This window comes from Misgurnus anguillicaudatus, chromosome 1 (genome assembly GCF_027580225.2).
Source record: "Misgurnus anguillicaudatus chromosome 1, ASM2758022v2, whole genome shotgun sequence".
Taxonomy (NCBI): Eukaryota; Metazoa; Chordata; class Actinopteri; order Cypriniformes; family Cobitidae; genus Misgurnus; species Misgurnus anguillicaudatus.
The window spans coordinates 9,207,533-9,229,566 of record NC_073337.2 but is presented as its reverse complement, the minus strand read 5'-3'; the positions used below and the strand labels follow the sequence as shown (position 1 = coordinate 9,229,566).

The 22,034-nt window shown below is 39.2% G+C and overlaps 1 pseudogene; it reads left to right on the top strand.

The window, feature by feature from the left end:
* LOC141359814 (GLIPR1-like protein 1) overlaps positions 1-22,034 on the top strand; it is a 50,269-nt pseudogene that overhangs the window by 1,568 nt on the left and 26,667 nt on the right.

Below are 22,034 nucleotides of genomic sequence, written 5' to 3'. Positions count from 1 at the left end.
TTAGTTGGGGCTCCTTTTGCCTGAATTACTGCGGCAATGCGCCGTGACATGGAGTTGATCAGTCTGTGGCACTGCTCAGGTGTTATGAGAGCCCAGGTTGCTCGGATAGTGGCCTTCAGCTCTTCTGCATTGTTGGGTCTGGCATATTGCATCTTCCTCTTCACAATACCCCATATTGATTTTCTATGGGGTTAAGGTCAGGGGAGTTTGCTGGCCAATTAGGAACAGGGATACCATGGTCCTTAAACCATGTACTGGTAGCTTTGGCACTGTGTGCAGGTGCAGTTATGATTGCATCCAAATTTATGACCATGAACATAAGTTGATTTTTGGACTGTTGATGGTGTTAGAGGGTTTGAGTTAGACACACCAATGTTGCTATAGTAACTTCTGAGATGGTTTTCTACATGTGTGCCAAATTTCATAACTTACCGTTGTACAGTTCTATGTTGCCATTTACTTTTTATGGAAGAACAAGGAAGAAGAAGAAAACTAACAAATACAATAGCTGTCTAAACCACGTGGCTTGACCCCGAACAAGCAGAAGAGTCACCAGATGGCTTACCCTGGGCGTCAGTGCCTACATAATTGTGATACATATTTTGCGCAGACTGTCAGGCTAAGAAATCATTACTCCTTCACTCTGACTTTTAGCAGTGGAGTTCCACAAGGTTGTGTGCTGAGTCCTCTACTGTTTTCACTCTACACTCATGACTGCGCACAAACTCACATCACAAACACAATAATTAAAATTGGCAGATGACACTACAGTAATGATGCTAAAATGAATGGTGATCAGTCTGCCTACACTGTACAGGAAGGAGGTGACTGAACTCTTAGAATAATGCATTAATAACAACTTGGCACTTAGCACCAGATACATACGGCGGGCCAGAAATATAATAAATTGACTTCCAATCACAGCAAACACACCTCCAGACTGCTGAATAGTCTCTATTTATGTGCAATCTCAAAACTAAATTCCAACTAATGGGGAGAATATATACATCTTTTATGCTATGTTTTTACCACTGTACCAGCTCATATCTTTACTCATCTGTTAACATTATTGATATCAGATTTTGTGTGTTGTATTCTATTCTATTCTATTCTATTCTATTCTATTCTATTCTATTCTATTCTATTCTATTCTTGTTTATGCTTTGTAGTCATTCATGTATTTAATGTTTCTTTGTACTTAGTTTTTTATGTTTCTATATCTGACCTGAAGCACTTTAAGCTGCAGTTATGTTTTAAATTTGCTAAACAAATCAAATATTCTTGCTGTATGAAATGTACTTGCATTTGATTTTGATGTGTACTGTGTTTACGTAGACATGGGATGAGGGTTTGGCAATAAGTGCACGGGCATGGGCGAGTAATTGCTTCTTTGAGCATAACCCTAATCTTCAGCAGCCGGGCAAAATGCATCCCATCTTTACACCTGTGGGTGAAAACATCTGGGCCGGTGCCCCGTATGGAAGTTTCAAAGTGCAGTCTGCTATACAGTCATGGGTGAATGAAGACCAGTATTATAACTACGATAGCAATGAGTGCTCCGATGTATGCGGTCACTATACACAGGTACACAGTTACTAGTCAATGTTTTTTGGTTAAATGTTATATAGTGAACTTAAAAAAAGACAAAATCTTTGATCTCTCTCACATCTTGTTAGGTTGTCTGGGCGGACACTTACAAAGTTGGTTGTGCTGCACAAGCATGTAAGAATGGTGTTGCTGAAACAACTTTTTCAACAGTTCCTGGAATCATATTTGTGTGCAACTACGCATCAGCGTAAGTATGTAAAAGTGTGCTGGATAGTGTGTGCCTGTAACTCTTCATATATGCCCTAGACATGTTTGTAAATGTTATGTGTCTTTGTTAGTTTTGTCCACCTGTGTCCCAAAAAGTTAACTGCTACTAAAGGCTGCTGCGTATGAACAGCATTGAAAAACTTCAGATCTGAAAGAAACTGCAGTAAATATTTATGCTCATTTTCACAGAGGAAATTACCCTGGTGTGTCTCCATACAAAAAGGGCAAATCATGCAGCGGTTGCGCCACAGAGACGTGTGAAAATAACCTCTGTCGTAAGTGTGGAAAAACAAAGTTTAAAAACACTTATACCACGGATCTGTTGAATGCTTTATTTTGATTGGCTGATAAATGTTGCATGGGTATGCATTATTTTTCGATAACCGCACAGCTAACTTTTCAAATGTCTTAAAAATAGGCACCAGAGCAATGTTTGTGGTAACCGTGGTATAAGCGGAATAATTAACCATTGAATTATTTGAAAATAATGCACACCCACGATGTAAAAGCATAACCACCTTGGGTGTGCATTATTTTCTTATAATTCAATGGCCCATCATCAATTATTCCTTACTTACCAACCTGAAGCTCATTTTAGAGATTTCTCATTTCCTTTCACAGGAAACCCGACACGGGATATCCTGAAGAGTAAGAAACTTTTTATCATCTTTAATTTGATTGTACGCTGGCCCCAAAACACATCTGAACACCTAAAGGTGTTGCATAGTAAACTGATGGAGAGTCTAGGTTGCAGGTGTTCAAATGTGTTTATGGGGTCACTAACATCCTTTGCAATAAGACACTTTTACAAATTCATCTGTTCTTAACTGTTTGTAGGGTATAACTGGAGGCCGGACTGGGACCCTGCGCTCTCCTCATGCGGTTCACACTGTGGGCCTTTCTATGAAATCGTTTCCATTTGCATCTCTAAGAAATTATCAGACATATAAGTGAAGAGTTTGGTTCCAAAACGCAATAAACGCCATTTTTGAAAAAAATGAGTTACTGCCAAAATCAGTATTATATCAGGTCAGTAGTTAAAAGTAAATTCTTAATTTTACGCAAAATCCAATATCCGCCGTGTTATTCTGTCATCTTTTCTCCCTTTTTTCCCAAAATGCGACAAACGCCACTCCCACTTTTTTACAGAACGCAATAACTCCATTTCTGATATTACAGCCCACCGTTCACGCAATGTAAACAAGCAATGGCGGACGCGCGTAGTACATGGAGTCCTGGTTTTCCTCATCTACTTTGTACTACGTGATCAACAAACAAAACAAAATAATACTTTAATTGCATCGCTAAACCTGTGATGGTTTTCTGTGATGGGAAAGAAACGTAAGCCATCAGCATCTAACAATTTCCCTGAGAGGCACTTGGGAGACGGGTGCTTGTTCTCCCGACAGCATCAAGCTTCTCATGCTAACACATTGACCCCAGAGGATCTTATGAAAAACTGTACATAATTTTACTCAAAGTCAACGAAAATCGAGCAGGACCAAAAACATTTTACAGTCGATCGCTGTGAAAGACGTTAAGCGAAGACGTCAAGTAACCGCAATGACAGGGTTCTTAATATGACAAAGTAAGTGTTTTGATTAATAACATTAATGTTTATATTTTTAATTAGTGTGTACAACTAGTCAACTAAATGAATATAACATGGCAAAGATGAATGCACATTTATATAGGCTATTGATTCAATAGATTTATAGCATTTTGAATAAAAACTTGTCATGGATTTATTGCATTTTGTGGAAAAAATAATCCGTTTTTATAATAAATCTTTGAAAATCAACTTATGGATTTGAATTTTTTATGTTTTTATAACCTAAAGATGCTGTGTGAAAGTTTGTAACAGAAAATAGTTGTTTTCATCTTGTCACTTTCTTGGTATAGAAAACACGTTTTTACCAAAATTTGTCAAAATGGATTTATTGCGTTTTGGAACCAAACTCTTCAAGTATAACTGCTATAACAACAAATAAAATTGTTATTTAAAGCATATAAACACTGTGTATTGTTTTATCAATGTTAGACCAAGGTTTAATTTAAATAATTAAAATTGCTTTTATCTGATAAAAAGCAATTGATTGGTTTTCAACAGGACTTTTAATTTCCAAACTGAATGCAAAATGAGACAAAAATCACAGTAGTATCCCTACTAAAATTGAATGTATCAGCAATCAGAAAATTGTGAGATTTATAAAATTCTGTGTATGCAGAATAGTCAATGCAAATCACCTCCTGAATGCTAATCTGGATGAGACTGGCATCCAATTGTTGTTCGCAAGCTGGTATGTGCTCCGCCAATAAATGTGAGCCATTGGTGTAATCCTCCTGCATTCTTATCACGCAGCATTACACACAGGGCTCACCGCAAGATTTTAATTTAAAAACATAAATGGTAATTTCCTTTTACTAACAGACGCATTACTTTAGCAATCTCATTATCTCTCTTAATAACTTGCGCATGTGTGAGTAAATATATATATTTTTGTGTAATAGGTGAATGCATGTTTTTCATGCCGGTTTTGTTATGAACACCATAGCTGGATAGCTGGAGAGTAGCCGATTGTCCAAAAGTTTAATGGCTGTATTTCCACACTTTAACATTTGATGTTAAAGGGCTGACCTGCACTTCTAGGCCGGAGGGCATAACTGGGTACCATATTTTCCGGACTATAAGTTGCTCTTTTTTCATAGTCTGGCAGGAACTTATAGTCAGGTGTGACTTACTGTATATGTCAAAATTGTTTCATATTAACCAAGAGAAATCATTACCGTCTATAGCCCAGAGAGTCCGCTATATACTGCTCCTGTATTTATGTAATTCAATGAATTCAGTGATGTGGAATGACTCTGGGACCTTTTTGAACTTGATTTGGCTCTTACAACCAACCTGTGTCTTCAACCTAGACCCCTTCCACCAGATCACCAAGGGCTCAACCCAGGTTAACCAACTGGGACTTCAATCCAGGCATTTCTGGTTTTAGGCCACACAACTCCACATGGAGGTCAATACTGGACTTAAAACCCATATCTCCTGATCTAGAGTCAGTGTTCATACCTATGAGCCATTGGATCCTCTAAACACTTCGCCTGTGTAACCCTGTTAAAAAATATGACATAAATAAGAATAAATAGTTAAAAGCTGCATAAATAAGTTTAAAAAGTTAAATTATTCATTTAATGAAGTTTATTCATGAGAATTAAAAATGTAAAAAATGTTAAAACGGCAATTTAATGTCTAAAGATTAAAAGTATGCTGACAGAAAATTCAGTTCACCACCCCTTTAACAGGCTAGTGACGTTAGAGCGTCACGTTAGCGACGCTGCAGCAGAGACCTGCGGGAGAGAGCAGAAGAGAGATCGGAGAGAACGAACTATGTTTAAAGCAACACTGTGTAGTTTTTCGACCTTTAAATAATGTCTCTAAAATTATTTCAGTGATAGAACAACTTTTAACTGGACAAATTGTACTGTTGCTGCAACCTGAGCAGCCTCCTAGCTGCTACAAGCACACTCTGAAAGTGGCGGTGGAGGGTAGAGCACACAGCCCCGCCCCTCCCCCTGCCTGCAGAAGAGTGTCTGATACCAGGCACTGTTGCGCTTTTCAACCACATAGGGGAGCTGTCAGTCATTTTTACATGGAAACTACATAGTGTTGCTTTAATAAGCAGAGAAAAGAGTGTAAAAGTTGATTTTGCAGTTTAAAAAAAACATAACTTACCTGATCAAGGATTGACAGGGATTTTATGAGAACTAAGCCACAACGGTTTTGGTGAGTTTGAGTTGTCTTTTTGCACTTTGCTGTGTCACATGTTTTTACTTTCTCTAGCAGAGAGTTAAAGGAATAGTCTACTCATTTTCAATATTAAAATATGTTATTACCTTAAATAAGAATCCCTCTATCATCTGTGTGCGTGCACGTAAGCGCTGGAGCACGCTGCGACGCTTCGATAGCATTTAGCTTAGCCCCATTCATTCAATGGTACCATTTAGAGATAAAGTTAGAAGTGACCAAACACATCAACGTTTTTCCTATTTAAGACGAGTAGTTATACGAGCAAGTTTGGTGGTACAAAATAAAACGTAGCGCTTTTCTTAGCGGATTTAAAAGAGGAACTATATTTTATGGCGTAATAGCACTTTTGGGAGTACTTCGACTCGCCTGAAAAGTCTGCTCCCCTTCTCCCTCTCATAATGGGAGAGGGAGTGTGTTACTGCGCCGAGTCCAAGTAGCCTACTCCCAAAAGTGCTATTACGCCATAAAATGTAGCTCCTCTTTTAAATCCGCTTAGAAAAGCGCTACGTTTTATTTTGTACCACCAAATTTGCTCGTATAACTACTCGTCTTAAATAGGAAAAATGTTGATGTGTTTGGTCACTTCTAACTTTATCTCTAAATGGTACAATTGAATGAATGGGGCTAAGCTAAATGCTATCGAAGCGTCGCAGCTCGCTCCAGCGCTTACGTGCACGCACACAGATGATAGAGGGATGTATCAACAATTCTTAGTTAAGGTAATGATGTCACAAGGTGACGATCTTTTGGGCGGAACCAAAAGTTGGGAAACTTTGGTTCCGCCCGGATGTTCCGCCCAGACCGAGAAGAGGAAACACCGGACATCCGGTAGCATCGCGAGGGCTGTAATCAGCGAAATCAAGCACAGCTGTGCGTGTTTAAGAGGAACGCCGGTTGATTGGAGGATTAAAGCACACAGAGGAGTATTTAAGAGCAGTGTAAATCACAGTTTGGGTGCGTAGTGTGTGAGTTGAGGTACGGAGCTGTGCTCGTCCGTTACACGTTGGCAGTTGGTTGCACTTTCTCTCTTTCTCTCTCGTAGTTCTCAGTGGATGCTACCGTAAGAGGAAACCCTGTGGGTAGAAGAAAACATCGGTAATTGTGACACGCTTGGAGTAACCAAGGAGGAAGGAAACGAAGCAGTTTGTAAACTATTTACCAAGAGGACCGCTGTGAGTATTGGCTCTGGATTTAACTGAAGCATAACCACTAACCTGTGTATTATCGAACGCCTCCAGGAAGGCGGCCCCACCCCTGATCTAGCGTGGTAGGTGAGCCGCAGGAATAAGTGGATTCAGCAGCCGTAGCAGCAGAACTAAAAGCTCCGGCCGTAGTGCCATCGCCCCCCATCTGACCTTAGCGAAGTGGAGGACGCCGGGCGTCCCGTGTGTACACCTGTAGTGTGGTGGGTGAGTCCATGTCATTTAAAAACCTTTCACGTTGAAGTGGTGCTGTGTATTTGCTGTGGGTTGCTGTGCAAGTGCTGTGTGTCTTGTCAGACGTACCCCGCATCATCCTTTCTACTGAGGAGAGACGGAGAGGCTGACGGTTGTGAGTAACATCAATTATTGTATGCTGGGTGCGATTCAAGTGTAAAGTGACGGCGTGGGCTTTGGAAGTCGCCCCGTCTGTGTGTCGACAGTTTCAGAGTGTGGCGGTGAAGACTTGGAAGCTGGCAGTGCGTGTGTGAGTACAACCACGAACCTGTATATTGCTACTTTACCTGTGTGTTCTATCTTGTGGCAGAGCGAGAGGCGAAGGAGTTCCGCCGCCCCGTGGCCTCTACAAAGGGGCGCCCCTGTCCGGTATTCGATCGGCCTACGGGCATTGAGGATAGGGTAGCGCTCGGCCCGGTGAGACGGTGTGACGGTTCGCCCCCTGCTGATCAGCGCATCCGCCGAGAGGGTTTTTGCCCCCGGCGACCCCTAGGAAAACCATCGTCGTTTGCCGTTCTGTGCAGGCCAGCTGTGGTAAGCCCGCCCCCGTACATTGTCGATCAGAACGCCGTATAGCGAGCTGAGGGAGAGTCACACATGCCCGAGCTGTAAACAGCAGAGAGGTGAGAAGTATCCAAGTTGCACTAACTGTGTTGTTGTGTCCAAGCTGCCTGTAAGGAGGAGAGAACGAGAGTGAACGTCAGTAGAACGAACTGTGGACAGTCATACATGCCCCGAGCTGTAAACAGCAGAGAGGCGAGAAGTATCCAAGTTGCACTAACTGTGTTGTTGTGTCCAAGCTGCCTGTAAAGGAGGAGAGAACGAGAGTGAGCGTCGGTAGAACGAACTGTGGACAGTTGTGCATGCCCCGAGCTGTGGGCAGCAGAGAGGTGAGAAGTATCCAAGTTGCACTAACTGTGTTGTTGTGTCCAAGCTGCCTGTAAAGGAAGAGAGAACGAGAGTGAACGTCAGTAGAACGAACTGTGGACAGTCACACATGCCCCGAGCTGTAAACAGCAGAGAGGTGAGAAGTATCCAAGTTGCACTAACTGTGTTGTTGTGTCCAAGCTGCCTGTAAAAGAAGAGAGAACGAGAGTGAACGTCAGTAGAACGAACTGTGGACAGTCATACATGCCCCGAGCTGTAAACAGCAGAGAGGTGAGAAGTATCCAAGTTGCACTAACTGTGTTGTTGTGTCCAAGCTGCCTGTAAAGGAAGAGAGAACGAGAGTGAACGTCAGTAGAACGAACTGTGGACAGTCATACATGCCCTGAGCTGTAAGCAGCAGAGAGGTGAGCAGTATCCAAGTTGCACTAACTGTGTTGTTGTGTCCAAGCTGCCTGTAAAGAGAGAGAAAAGACGGGAGTGAATGTCAGGAGAGTGACCTGTGAAAAAAAACCATACTTACCAAGAGCTATCAGCAAACCGACAGGTGAGGACGATCCCAGTCCAGGTTAAACGAGTCTTCTTGTCCCAGTCGAAGCCTGTGGAAAGAAACACAAAGTGGAGTGAGCAGTGAAGTATCGGGCCAACGTGACACAGGTACCGCAGTTAGAGAGAGAGATAAACCCCAAGTTCACACTATTTTGTCTTTGCCTCCAGGAGAGAAGAGGAGGGCGCCACGGATAGCGGAGTTGGCAGGAGCCTGTGTTCCCCGTCCCCTCCCCCCTATATCTTGGTCACCAGCCCCTGGAACCCCCGTTGCCCTCTTCCCCTTTCTGCCACCTTTCCGTGCTGTGGTCTGCCTGGAAGGCAGAGAGGAAGCTAGTTTTAATTGCCCCTTCCCCATTCCCCCAGTTATTTTAAATATTTAAATAAAGTTTGTTTTAATACTTACCTGCTCTCGTGTTGTTTGGTCATTGGGTTGGCTTTGGGGACCTCCTCGAGGTGGAAGTTGAGAAGGGGCGTGGCTTTAGGTTTAGTAGCCAGCCCCTAGCCGTGACAATAACATATTTTAATATTGAAAATGAGTAGACTATTCCTTTAATAGTAAGACGTAGCTGTTTACAAGGAAATGTTTTGCCATAAGTTGTTTACCAGTTAAAATGTCGGGTTTATGAAAACTGTGAAGTGTGAATGTTAAAAAGGTGAATGTATGCTTGTAAATGAAGGATGTGTTATGTATTTATGTGGAGACGGAGCGGTGAGTTAAATGAGTCCGCTCCGCCGCCATTTTGGAGTGAAAAAGCACCGGAGCAATAACTTTAAAACTCAGAGACTGTGGAACATTTAATTGTGTGATTTGAAGAGTTAAAAATTTATTTATTGTGTTTATGACCTGTTATACAGGTCAGGTTTTTTATGTGCTTGATTTGAGGCTCTGTCGGAGCGAGGATTGATCTGCAGTGTGCGGGTGTGCACACGTGCGGACGGGATTCAAGATGGCGAGCCAGACCCGGATTTGCAAATCATCATCTTTATCACATCAGTGAGGAAATCTTTTGAGTACAGTGACTCGCTGCCAGAGCGGTAGGAGTATATGAAATTGTTTTTGTATCGAATTGAACTCTGATTGAACTATTTTTGCGGACTGAATCGAACTGAAACTCTTCATTGAACTGAATAATTGAACTCCCATTTGAATTCGGACTGAATTAAAGGGACGCACTTCTATTTTCACATTGAGTTGTTGAAATGTGATTTGAAATGTGATTTATGTGATTTGAAATCTGATTTGAAATGTTTTTGAAATGTTTATGGTTCATTTTGATTTGATTTTGTAAATTGAAGGTATTTTCTTACCTGTAAAAGAAAAAGAAAAAGGGTATATTTAAGAAGAAAAATAGGGATTCAAAAATAGGTTCAACCTAGGAAAAGCCCGGACTAACTTAAATTAGTCCAATTAAAAGTGCCTAGGTGAACTAAATTACAAAAAGAGAGACACATACAATTTATTTTTATTTCTTTAATCTTTTATACTTACCTCAATATTGAGAACCTGCAGGGTATATTTTCTTGTTTTACATTTTTATAGTTCTGTATATTTCATGTGTTTTGCATTCAGTAAATAGCCAGCCTTTTGTATTTAAAGTAACGGTCTCTGGTGTAGTGATTTTTGCTCCCCCACTCCTTAGAACCTAGAACTGGTCCAGTAGCGCAGACAGTGGTGTGATACCAGTACTACAACATTGCTACACATGGTAATTTTATATTTTATATACATCTCTAGAACACAAAAAAACACTTAAACCTCCACAAGCTGGCCATGAACCCTACACCTACCTGATCCTACCACTGAGCCACTGGATCCCACACAAACATGACAGATCTCCTGGCGTATTCATCCACTGCACAAATATCTGTCCTACAGAATTTTTTTAAATATTCAATTATGGGTTTTGAAAGACAGGAGTTCAACCTCTGAACTATTAAATTGGTAGAGACTCGCTATTGATCTTTCCTTCAGTTCTTTGTTTTATATGTAAGAAAAACCTGTAAACAGTCGAATTCGAACCAAGACTTTGAAGTATAAAGATAAGTGATATTCACCACTGAGCTATTAAACTTGAGGGTTTGATGTGAATTTTCCACAACTTTGAGGCAAAACAAAAAAAAAATGTTATTGATACTTCCTTCTGTACTTAAAGGGATACTTCACCGATTTAGCATTCAGCTTTGTATCTGTAGAAACCCGGCAGTATTACTGAATGACCATGTTTCCCTCCCTCATTTCCCCCTGAGAGGAGAGATATCTGCATTTTGGTTCTGCAAAAAAGTCCTCCGATGATGTAATATGACGATTTTTGCATCATCGGAGGACTTTTTTGCAGAACCAAAATGCAGATATCTCTCCTCTCAGGAGGAAATGATGGAGGGAAACATGGTCATTCAGTAATACTGCCGGGTTTCTACAGATACAAAGCTGAATGCTAAATCGGTGAAGTATCCCTTTAAATCAACTGGATTTCAATCAAGACTGTATAATGAAAGACAACAGTTTAACCCCAGACCTATCAAACTCTGAACATCTCATCACAAGATTATTATTGGGTTCCTCGTTGTAATGCACAATAATCATCACAAGAGAGCCCAATAATGGGATTTGAGCCAAGGTGCCAGAAACCCTTGGACTACTAAATTTGCAGTGGTAAGTATTTATTTTAATATAATTAAAGATACTTTCAACCTCTCTGAATCAAGACTTTCAAGAACAGAAGTTTAACACATAAGACATGGGTGCCCAAACTTGGTCACCCATGTACAGTTTAGCTCCAACTTGCCTCAGCACATCTGCCTAGAAGTGTCTAGTATACTTAGCAAGACCATGATTAACTGCTTCAGGTGTGTTTGATTAGGGACACCGGCCCTCCAGGTCCAAGCTAGGGCACCCAATTTGCAGTGTTTACAAATATAATAAAACAAATCACCATTGAAGGGCCCAGCAATGAAGAAAGAAATGAGAACGATGCAATTTGAATCAAGACACTACAAGATTTTAATGTTTTTATCAGGGGCTTGAACCCAGGTTTTGATAATTTTTTTGTCAAGCACCCACCGCACTGAGCTAACAGCACCTTAAGTTGAGCTTTATTGTCACGTGTGAATATACAGTGGAATGAAATGTTGTGTTTCCTCTACCAGACAGCGACCAGTGATGCAGCTGGTCAGCACACTCTCAGTGGTTCCCCTGTAGAATGTGGTGAGGATGGGTGTAGGGAGACTTGCTCTTTTAAGTCGGTGCAGGAAGTGGAGTGGCTGTTGCACTTTCTTGGAGAATTATGTAGTGTTGGTGGTCCAGGTGAGGTCTTCTGTTATGTGCAGAAATTTAGTGCTGCTGACTCTTTCTACAATTGAGCTGTCCATAGTCAGTGGAAGGTGGTTAATAGAGATCCCCCTTAAGTCCATCTCAACCTCTGTTGTCTTACTCACATTGAGGGACAGGTTGTATGCACTGAACTTTTCAACCAGTTGTGCCACTTCTTTTCTGTAGGGTGTTTCATCGTTGTTGCTGATGAGACCTACCACAGTTGTGTCATCAACAAATTTGATGATGTGGCTGGAGCTGAACCTGGCAGTGCAGTCGTGGGTCAGCTGCATGAAGAGCAATGGGCTTAGCACACAGCCCTGTGGGGCACCTAGTGTGGTAGTGCTGGAGGTCTTGTGGCCGACACGGACTGACTGAGGCCTTCCAGTTAAAAAGTGCAGAATCCAATTGCAAAGGGATGTGTTAAGACCCAGAGTATTGAGTTTGTTGATGAGCTGTTGTTATTTTGTTGAATGCCGAGCTGAAGTCAATGAACAGCATCATCTCTGGTCTTCAGCAGCACACATCTGCTGTCATCCACGGCTTCTGATGTTTTTGGTGACTTTCACATCATTGATGCACTTTTTATTGGTTTACACTTTATTTTGATAGTCCACTTTAGACATTCTACTAACTATAAACAATTTTGCAACTACATGTCAACTAACTTTCAATAATTTGCAACTATACGTCAACTAACTGTCAATAGAGTATTAGTAGACTGTAAGAGTTGGGGTTAGGGAAGAGGTTTGGGTTAGTGGAATAAGTGGACATGCACCTGCAAAGACACTTATAGTCAGTTGAATGTCTGTTGAGATATCATCACAATAAAGTGTTAGTAGATATTAAGCAGACAGTCTACTAATTCTCTAAAGATTGGTAGTTGATAAGTAGTTGCAAAGTTACTTATAATTAGTAAAATCTCTAAAGTGGACTATCGAAATAAAGTGTTATTTGTAGGTGGCCACCTCTTTGAAAATGTTCCAGTCTGTGCACTGAAATTAGTCCTGTAGTGTTGCGTTAGCATCATCTGGCCATACTGTGATTTGTTTTTGAACCAAGTGGCAAGTTTGAGCAGTGGTCTGTACGCTGGGATTAGCATAACAGAGATGTGGTCTAAGTATCCGACGTGGGGGCGGGGCTTCCTATCAGACTGACACATAACTGAGCATTAACTCATAGGGCCCTATTTTAACGGTCTGAAACGCAAGTGTGAAGCTCAAAGCGCAAGTGGCTTTGTGGGCGGATCTTGGGCGCTGTTGCTATTTTCCCAGCGGGAGAAATAACTCTTGCGCCAGGCGCAAATCAATAAGGGGTTGGTCTAAAGTAGGTTCATTATTCATAGATGTGGTTTGGGCGTAACGTCAAATAAACCAATCAGAACTTTTAGAAAATATAAAAGAATAAATCAGAAAAAATAGTATAAACCAATAGTTAAAGTGACATACTATCGCAAACACCAAATCTAACCCTAAACCGAAGCGAAAATGGTTTGAAAATAGGAAAAAGCATTTGAGTAACCAATCCGTGAGAATGCCATGGAAAAAGACAGTCCATAGCAGGGCCACGGAAAAATGCGGAGATCCGTGAGAATGCCACGGAAAAATGAGCACAAAATTCTGTGACTATCCCACGGAACTTTGTGAGATCATGTTGCTAACGGGAGGTGGATCTGCCTCTACACAGGACCTGACGCCAGCAGAGGACATCGCTGCGTCCACCCTCACCGCTGAAAGCCAAGAAACGCAAGCAATCCAACCCCAAAGTATATTTACAAATCAAGTTCACATACATTTAGGTTTCATATGAAAACATTTTAATAATTATTTACATAAAATAAACGTAATAAATCCACACAACAAACTTATGAAAATATTTGAATCGTTATTTGCATAATCATTTTTTAACGCAGCCACACAAAATAAATAAAAACTATCACCACAATGCTCACCACTATGATTTCCCTTATCTCATGTGTTAATATTCTTTATTGTAACAATTTATGATTTGCAAAAATAACTGTTGCATCTGTGTAGATTAGATAAGCAAAGTTTGACAGTACGCAATTGCGTCACTGACAAAGTCAATTGCGCTGGGTGCAAGATAGAGCCCATAAAGTACATCTCTGTCTCTGGTTTTTGATGTTCTGTGCTTCAGCTTTTTTGTAGATTTAAAAACTATATTTGCCACACAATTGGGATTTTTAAAAACGTCTTTCCTGTATTTATCTGAAAAATTGCAATAGTTTTTAACATGTAAACATTGATTGCCAGGTCATTTATTAGCAAGGTCTAAGGCTCCATCATTTGTATTTGACGTTAATTATATTTAGACAATCTTATATTCACAGTAATGCTTTGATTTGTGTCACAAGTTATGAAAAGGAAAATCGGAGTTCATAAAATGAAATATGACCCTCAATCAAATTCATTGAGAAAAATCTAATGCGTGCTCATCATGAAAGCACTTCACAAAACAATATCCTTCAGGGTTTTTGGTTCAAATGTGTGCATGTTTGGAGAAATATTGATTGATTTCATATGTTTACTTCAAATTTCTAAAAAGAGGAGTAATATTTATTACATTTTTAATCCAAAAACGGTGGTATTAGCCACTGATGTTGTTTTACTGATATTTCCAATAGTCTGTTCATTCATATGTGAATTCTGAGGGTGCCCTTGTGCAGAGACAGTCCAAATTTGACACATGAAGAAGAGGTTGGGTCAGTGTCATCATACACCCGCATAAAAGCATTAGCCATCCTGCTGCTGAAAACAAGCACAAAAAGGATTTTTGATGGATAAAACAAGAAGACAATAAACTCAGTTGGGATTATATATGGTATATCTGTGTTCCTCCAGTCATGTCGGGTATTTTTAATAACCAAGTAAATTTACTATAATGCAAAGTTAGTTGAATTTGGTGAATAGATTTAACCCACATTGGCATGTGGTATGAAAACATAATGAGAGAGTGCAGGCTCAGAGGGTTTGGTTACTAAACGTCCATGAGAAGCAGAAGCGAGCAGGAAATCAGATGTCAGTGACATTAGTTCATGAGTTACACTCGCTTGTCTTTGGTTTTCTCTCTCTGTTTTGCAGCACAAATCAAAAATGAGCGACTCTCTGCATTTTCTGCTTTGTGTGATCGTTCTGCTTCATTTTGCCCCTCGTGCAAAGACCACTGAACCTTTTTATGACATCACAGACCCAGCGTTTATCAAAGAGTGCGTCGAGGAACACAACAGACACCGAACCAATGTGAAGCCTCCAGCCAGCAACATGAGATACATGGTAAATATTATGAGTTTTTAACATTCACTAAACTCAGATGTTTGAAGTTCTTGAATGCAGATCAGATGTAAGATGTTCAACCATATCTGAAATCATAGGAAAATAAATTTGGGTTTTCTAATGCTGATGTTTGGCATGCACACAAAATCTGTAACACAAAATCTGCAGTCTTTTATAAACATTCACATTTGTAAAAAGTTCCTGAAAACGGTGTTTATTGTATTATATTTGTGTTTGTTTAAATGCCATTTTTTATTTTATCAACACATTTCATGTGTCACGAGAGAATAGTATGTTTTGGATCATGTTTATAGCAACCCTCTTTCTCAACCCTGAATGCAAAAACATCTGTTAACAATAAGGACTTGAGGGGTTCTCCACCCAACTTCAGCTGTTTTTTAAAACGTATTATTTTGAGAAATTTATTTGCATGGCAAAACATAGATGACTACACATTTACTGTTCTGTCCTATCTATAGTTCTGCATGAATAATGTCACAGTTGGCACTTAGCACCACCTGCATACGGTGGGCCAGAAATATTATAAAGGACTCGTGTTTTCAATGTTTCTTTGTACTTTGTTTTTTATATCTGACCTGTAAAGCATTTTAAGTTGCAGTTATGTTTTAAAAGTGTTATAAATCAATTGTATTTTTATTATTGCTGTATGAAATGTACAATTGCATTTAATATTAATGTGTCCTGTGTTTATGTAGACATGGGATGAGGGTTTGGCGATAAGTGCACAGGCATGGGCGAGGAACTGTAGCTTTCAGCATAACCCTCATCTTCCTCAGCCGGGCAGAATGCATCCCATCTTCACACCTGTGGGTGAAAACATCTGGGCCGGTGCCACATATACAAAATTCAAAGTGCAGTCTGCTATACAGTTATGGGTGGATGAAGACCAGTATTATGATAGCAATGCGTGCTCCAATGTATGCGGCCACTATACACAGGTACACAGTTGCTTGTCAATAAATTTGTGGTTAAACGTTATAAAGTGAACTTAAAAAGTACGAATACTTTTAGCAGATGATTGCAGTTATTGCAGAAAAATTCTCTCTCTCTCTCTCTCTCTCTCTCTCTCTCTCTCTCTCTCTCTCTATCTATCTCTCTCTCTCTCTCTTGAAGAATGAATTTAAAGTGATAAGGGTCTAATCTTATAGTTTCACCAAAGAACAATTTTTTTGGTTTAAACAGAAATTTACAAAAAGATATATTTAAACAAAATTTGAAAAGTCAACCCAAAATATTTTGCAGCATATACATTCCCAAAAAAATAGAAGGATTGTCTCATCAGCCTGATGACAAAAGGTGCACAAGGGGGAAATATTATTATTGAATTTAGTAAAGTTATAATTAACTGGGTAGCAATTGTGAATAATTTTAAAAGAAATCTCAACAACTTTATTAGGTAAAAAACATTTTCCTGAAGGAGCCATAAATCTTCCCATACTATATCATCAAATTTATTATTCCAAAAGCTTAAGCAAGCATGTAAAGATATCTGATCTCTGTTAAGAATTGAGGGAAGTTTTTTGTTTGATAAACTACTGAAAGGATTTTGATCAACAAATAGATTAGTGTTGTCAAACATAAATGAAGAGCATAATGGACCTTTAGGGTTTTTTGACTAAAGGTTTCATACAATCAGGAATTGCCCCCCCCCCCCAAAAATGGCATATTCTCTTGGGGGGACTGGAAAAGAGAAATCTTTCATAAAATTTTCATAAGAGAGCAAGACACCCCTCTCATCTAACAGTTGACTCACTAAAAGTATATTTTTATCAAACCACTTATTTGAGAAAAGAGACTTATTTTTATTTAATATTTTGGTTGTTCCAGATAAAATAGTTATGTGGAGAAAATGTATAATCATATATCAGGGATGTGGGATTTGATTTTATTTTATTAGTCGTGCTGTTTATAATCTTAATTCATGTGTATTATTAAAACAATGATTTCTGTGCTGAGTACAAGAGAGCTGTCTGTGTGTGGAGGGTTATTGGGGGGAGGTAGCTTGAACCACTATAATGTTTGACACTTGCATTGCATGCGAACGGCCCCTACGCTAATAGAATTCTGTTTTTCTCTCCCTGTCTCGTCCTCAACCACGAGGACCATGAGACAAACAGACCCAGTTCCGGTTGCTGTGAAGATCATTGCATCACTGATCTACTGGCTGTCCTTCAACGTGATGACCAGCCGATGCCCGACCAACGACCACCGGCTAAACCAGTTTAATTCGCTTACCCGCCTCCTATCCCTACCGTTTCTATATATATATATATATATAAATATATATTAATTCCTCCCAAGGGTTTTTGTCCTTCTAGGACTTTTTCCCATTGGGTTTTTTTTCCTAGAGGGTTTTTAATCCCAGGGAGAGTCAGCCAACTTTGGCTTAATTTAGCACTTTACAGTATACGTTACTTTATTAATATGCTCGCTTGTATGCTTTAACCGCTTTCTCTACTTCTTATATTATCTATTGATTTTCTGTGTTCTCCTCTACATCTTCTCATGTAAAGCTGCTTTGCAACAATTAAAACTTGTGAAAAGCGCTATATAAATAAAATTGAATTGAATTGAATTGAAGGAATTTCCAGCTGGTGGCCGAGCAAAGAGATAAGGAGATAAGAGCAAAGCTTTAAGGAGAAAACAAAGAAGTGCATGCTTTTGATATTAGTTCACTGGCAATCATTCATTTCCAGATTGTTACATGTAGAGGTGTTTGGATTTATACAATTACATGTTGCTATGAATATTAATGTGTTAAAATATATAAATGATTATGCCTTTGTGCCCATGACTAATGTAGAAGATTGCCCTGTAATAAGACATTGACATGTAGGGATGAAATGCTCGAGGGCACAAAGTGGCTGATGTGTGTGTGGGAGCCAGGGGGGCTGTAAAAAGCCCTAAGGGAAAACATACTGAACAGATGTTTTTTAATGATGATAAAAGTGTTTGCTTAGAAGTAGTATTGCAGTAAAAGATTTAATATGTGTTTATCTATCTAAAGAAGTTAATGTGTGCCTTATTCATATAACCAATTTTACGAATAATGAAATTATGTCATGATATTGAAATGTGTTCTACATAATAATCACTTTTATCTTACAGTTTGTTTTTTATGAATAAATGAATGTTTTATTAATGATTTGTTTTTAAGAAAGCATTATAAAATGCTATGTGAAGTCAATCATATGTAATGCTATGTGAAGTCAATCATATGTAAAGTGGAAAAGTACTGGGGGGAGAAGAAACAAACTGCAGGACTCTCAAAGTTGGGGGAGAGCAGTTGTTTTTTCCTTTGTCTGTGTGTTTATCTTTGCCTATTAGGCTAAAACTGGGTGTGGTGAGGGAGTCGGATTCACGAGGAAAAGCAGCCTTTGTGGGTGGAGATTCTAAGAAGAAGATCGACGTCACATACTCTATAAATAGTTGTTTTCCCAAATGCTGGGGGTTGTTGCTTGCCTATTGTGGCCTTGAAACAACCCGGCGCGCTGTAAAACTTTTTCATATCTGATCAATAAATATTCAATTTAGATATTTGTGTCTTTCCTCCAATTATGAACATGCAGATGGACGCCTTAAAGTCCAACAATTGGTGATCCCCGACGTTGTTGGAGGGAAAAGAAGATTAAGAGAAGTTTCGAATTGCTTAAGATTGAGTAAGGGAGGGCTCCATTTCAACACAAAAGACCGGTCTTCTAAAACAAAGGTAAGCAGAAGCCTGTTTTATCAAATTCTGCTATTGGACATATACCAAATTAATTGTGTTGATAAGGAGATCCAAACTGAAAGTAATAAATAATTGAATAAAAGATCAGATTGAAAAACTTTAAAAAAAAATAATAAGGTTAATAGAAAGAGAGAATAGGGTTGAATGGTCCCTTGGGTGAAAATCCCATAAAGGTAAAATTGTGGTTGGAGTCCATTAATGTACTAGACATTATAAATTTATTAGTTTGGGTTAGAGGCCCTTAATGTATTAGACATTATAAATTTATTAGTTTGGGTTAGAGGCCCTTAATGTATTAGACATTATAAAGTAATGAGTTTGGTTAAAGGCCATCGAGTTAGAGTCTCGTAAATTTATTATTTTTTTGGGTTAAAGTCCCTCGGATGAAAGTTCCGTAAATTCTTTGTTTATCGTTTAATTTGCCTGGGTTGAGTTGTTCAAATTGATTTGTTGGTTTGAGTTGTCCAATTTGAGTTTTTGTGATTAATCGTGTTGGTGAAATTTTGATGTATTGTTTTGAAATATTGCTGTGAAGTTGTTACTTTATGAAAATTGCATGAAAAATGGCTGAATTTCAGAAAGAATGTGATGAATATGGTTGTTCACCAGTATATGTGCAATGGCAAAAAGTGGTTAAACTTATGATGGCCCAGACAGACCCAAAAGATGTTAAGAAAAGACAAAAAGAGGTTGAATTGGGCTGGAAAATATTGAGAGATGAGAATTGTTGGGAACCAGAAGAGAAAAAAAGGGTTCCATTAGCGCCAATTGTTTTTGCTATGGAACAAAGAATTGTGAACAAAATCAATGAAGTGAAGGGTAAAGGTAAATGGTATGGAAAAATAAGGATTAAACAATTGTTGTGTGGAGAATTAGAAAATAAAATAATTGGAGTTCAAATGAGGAAACATTTGTTGTGGCATTGTGTGAGGAGAAATATAATTAAATATAAATATAAACTAATGAAATATAAGAGGAGATAATTAACAGACAAAGAAATGCTCAAAGGGAGAAGGAGAGACAGAGAGAGAGAGAGAGAGAAAGATAGGGAGATGGTCAACTCCCATAGCTCGGGGGAATTGTGAGATTAAGCTAAATCTAGCAGGAAGACAGAAGTAAAGCCTTGAAAAGAAAAAACAACAAATTAGAGAAAAAAGTAGAGACCAAGTTATTAAAGGTGGAAATAAAGAGAAAAATAAAAAGGACAGGAAAATTATTAAAAGGTGAATGACATAGATAAATTATTACAAAATGAAGAGGAGTATTCATCTGATGATTGAAGGTGGTCACAAGATAAATTTTATTTTAAATTGAAAGGCAATATTTTGCAATGGGTTAACTTAAACTTTGAAAGGCTGAAAGCTCTGATCCTTTGACATTTAAGAAAGTGAATAAAAGCTGGCAAGAAACAGACAATGAAAAACTGTGTGTGACATCAAAGTGTTGGAGTTGCAAAGAGAGGATTAACTCATAAACTGGACTGTGGACAAATCCTAAATGAATGGGATTATATGAAGCAGTGATGGGGGCACTGCACAATGTTCTGAAAAAGACTGAGTGGAGTCCAGAAAGACTAACACAGACAATAATGTTCTTGGAGGCATGAGAAACTGGAAAACACTTCACTGGACACTGAACTTTTTCATCTTCATATGAGCCTTTGAGTGAAAAGGGGGAAAGAGTAAAACAGCCGTTCAATGTTTAAGTAAAGACCTTGATATAATAGGGACACAGACAATCTTTATGAGAAAATCAGCTAGACAAATTTAAAAGCTGATCAAGAACTTTGTTGTTAGGTGTGACTACCTGTTCTGAAATCAAATCAGACTCCTATTAATCTGACAGGAAGAAATGAATGATTGAACTTGGTATCTACAGAGGAAGTTAGAACTCCAATGATGGTACTAAGCTAAAAAGCAAATATAAATGGCATAGAACAGCTATGGCAGAAAGGAAATTAAAATAAATAAAAAACAAAGAGAACACTATAGAACACTATAAAAGGTAAACAAGAAAAGCTGTGAGAATAGAAAAATAACTGATTATTGTAACAAACTTTGTATTTAAGGAAATTGCCAGCCCAGACATCATATATGTGCATGAAGGTGTTCACATGGCAGATCTAATCACTGAGGGTGAGCCATATAACTGCATACCATTGACTGAAAAAAAAAGCAAACAAATTGAGAGATGGCTTGTTCGCGGTACCACTGACAACTCCCCCACTGGTAATCACGTTATTTATGGATGGCTTTGTTTTAGAGCATCAGATGGTACGCTAAAGGCAGGGTTTGCTGTGGTTGACCAGGTTGAGGGTGATTTTGTGACTAGAGTAAGTGGTAAATTGGAGGGTAAGCAGTCAGCACAGACAGCTGAAATGATAGCTGTTATCAAAACCTTGCACTACACTGGTGAAGAGAGGGTGATTATTTATAGTGACTATGCATATGTGATTGGTGCAGTATATATGGAACTGCCATATGGCAGATAGGTGGGTTAGAAACCAGGAAAGGCCGGCCTATAACACATGCTAGCGAAGCCTGACACATACTACAGGCTGTGAAGGTACCTAATGAAGTGGCTGTTGTCAACTGCCTAATAAGCCACTTATATCCCCAACCATGGTTTCCCAAGACAAAGTTAGATCTGACAAACTGACAAACATGCACTGGAATTGACATATAGTTTTGGGGCTGCTCATCGCCCCAATGCCAGAGCAAAGCTGAAATAATGAACCTGACTTTGACATTAAAACTTGACTTGACAAAATCTGTGCACAGACAAAAATAACATGGCTTGACGCATTGCCAATTGCATTAATGTCTATTTGCTTTTCTGTTAACAGGATTTCTGGTTTGACACCATTTGAATTGCTTACAGGTCGAGAGTTTCCAGGCCCACGGAACGCCGTGGTGTAGGATCCAATCCTGCCACTAACTCATAGTGTTTATTTTTACAAACTAACTGCTATGATTAAACATTTTTCCTGCCAGGCTACACGACACCGGGACAAAGACCAAGCTGTTACAAATGATGATTGAATAAAGTGAAGGTGTTCAGACGGTGCTGGGCCGAACCGAGACGGTCCAGGCTACCCAGAGTAAAAGCAAAAACCTAACAGTGTGTCCAGCTACAGGTTAAAGGCGACACCTGGTTCCATCTCTTCTTGTGTTCCATGTGATTC